Here is a 2,716-nt window from a genome sequence, read left to right as displayed (position 1 = left end):
ACCTTATGGTGTTGCCATAAAAACAGACATACAGATGGGTGAAGCAAAATAAAGAGCCCAGAAGTAAACTCACACATGTGGCCAATTAATTAATGATAAAAGATCCAGGGATAGACAATGGGAAAAGACAGTCTCTTCAAAAAATGGTGGAAAAACTGGACAGTCACCTGCAAAACAAAAACATGACCACTATGTCACACTATACACAAAAAATTAACTCAAAAATTTTTAAAGATTTGAATGTAAGAACCTGAAACCTTGGAACTCCTAGAAGAAAACACAGGTAGTGAACTCCTTGACATATATCTTGGTGATAAATTTTGGGATTTGAAATCAAAAGGAATGGCAACAAAAGCAAAAGTAAACAACTGGGACTATATAAAATTATAAAGCTTCTGCACAGCAAAGGGAACCATCAACAAAATGAGAAGTCAACCTACTGAATTGGAGAAAATATTTACAAATCATTACCTGATAAGGAATTATCCAAAATATACTAAGAACTCATGCAATTCAATAGCAAAAATATAATACATTCAAAACATGTGCAGAGATTCTGAGTAGAATTTTTTTCCAAGGAAGATGTAGAGATGCCTAGCACGTACAAGAAAAGACACTCAAAATCATTGATCATCAAGGAAATAAATTAAAACTACAATGAGCTAACACTTTAAACCTGTTAGAATGGCTACTATAAAAAAATGTAAGGGCACCTATGTGGGTCAGTCAGTAAAGCATCTAATTTTTTATTTTGTTTCAGGGCATCATCTCAGGGTCCTGAGATCAAGCCCAAGCCGAGCTCTTCAGTCAGCAATGAGTCTGCTTGATATTCTCTCTCTCTTCCTCCCTCTGCCCCATCCCTCTTCTCTCTCTTTCAAATTCATTCATTCATTCATTAAATAAATAAATATATTTTTTTTAAATGCAAGTGATAATAAGTGTTGGTGAGGATGTGGAGAAAAAGGAACTTTTGTGCATTATTTTTGGGAATGTAAATTGGTGCAACCACTGTGGAAAATACTATGAATGTTCCTTGGTAAATTTAATACAAAGTTACCATATGATCCAGCAATTCTATTCCCTGCTATGTATCTGAAAAAAATGAAAATATTATCTCAAAAAGTTATATGTACCCCCATGTTCATTGCACTATCATTTATAATAGCCAAGATATGGAAACAACCTAAGGGTCCACTGATGAATAAATGAATAAAGAGAATTTACACACAGACACACACACATGCACACGCAAGAATACTATTCAGGCATAAAAAAAGAAAATCTTGTTATTTTTGATGACATGGATGGATCTCAAAAACATTATGCTAAGGGAAATAAGTCAGACAGAGAAAGATATATGCTGTATGATCTCACTTATATGCAGAATTTTTTTAAAAGATTTTATTTATTTATTTGACAGACAGAGATCACAAGTAGGCAGAGACACAGGCAGAGAGGAGGAAGCAGGCCCCCGCCGAGCAGAGAGCCCGATGCGGGGCTCAGTCCCAGGACCCTGAGATCATGACCGGAGCTGAAGGCAGAGGATTAAGCCACTGAGCCACCCAGGTGCCCCTATATTCAGAATTTTTTAAAAAAAGATAATCATAGTACAGAGAACAGATTGGGTAGTTGCCAGAGGTCAGTGGGGGGTAGGGTTGGGGGAAATGTCTAAATGAGATCAAAGGTACAACTTTCAGTTATTAAATAAGTAAGTCATAGAGATGTAATGGACAGCATGGTAACTATAGTTAATAATACTGTATTGCATAATTGAAAGCTACTAAGAGTAGATCTTAAAAATTCTTATCAGAAGAAAAAAATCTGTAATTATGTATGGTGTCTAATTTAACTAGGCTTGTGGTGATCATTTCACAATATATACAAATATTGAATTATTATGTTGCACACCTGAAATTAATATTTGTCAATTACACTTCATTTTAAAAAATCACGTTGAAAAAAATTTAAACCCAATGAGGTAGGTGTTAGGAATAGACAAGTATTTCCCAGTGCTCCTGCTTCCATGTAGAGAAGAATAATACCCTAGAGAAGAACTCCTGACTTTCACCCTCACCTGCTCCCTGTTTCCTTCCAAATGAGAGAAGTGAGTGACTCTTCTACTGGTGAATCAAGATGAGGAGTGCATCTTCCTTGAAATCTCAGAGTCATTAGCACAGTACATTCTGTTTGCTCTAAGGCAGGTGTGCTCTGTGGAGGAGACCTGCCAGAGGCTCACTTCAATACAGGAGGAGGGGTATATTAACAAATCTGTTTGGTCCACCAAAATCATGCACATTCTCCAAATAGCTTTACTGATCCTAGAACAAGCAAACAAACAGAGTTGATAAGCTCTGCCATGATGAATATAGAATCAAATGAAGAAAGAGATGTAAAACTAAATTTAATCTATATAGATTAAATCTATTACTTTTCTTTTTTTTCTTAAGATTTTTATTTATTTATTTGACAAACAGAGATCACAACTAAGCAGAGCAGCAGGCAGAGAGAGAGGGGGAAGCAGGCTCCCCACTGAGCAGAGAGCCCGATGTGGGGCTCAATCCCAGGACCCTGAAATTATGATCTGAGCTGAAGGCAGAGGCTTTCACCCAATGAGCCACCCAGGTGCCCCTAAATCTATTACTTTTCTATTGCAGGAAGTTTTAAACGTATTTACAGAAGATAGTGTTCTTTATATTTCTGTATGTGCTACATAACA

The sequence above is a fragment of the Mustela lutreola genome, chromosome X (assembly GCF_030435805.1).
Source record: "Mustela lutreola isolate mMusLut2 chromosome X, mMusLut2.pri, whole genome shotgun sequence".
Lineage (NCBI taxonomy): Eukaryota > Metazoa > Chordata > Mammalia > Carnivora > Mustelidae > Mustela > Mustela lutreola.
Note: the sequence above shows the minus strand (reverse complement) of the source record.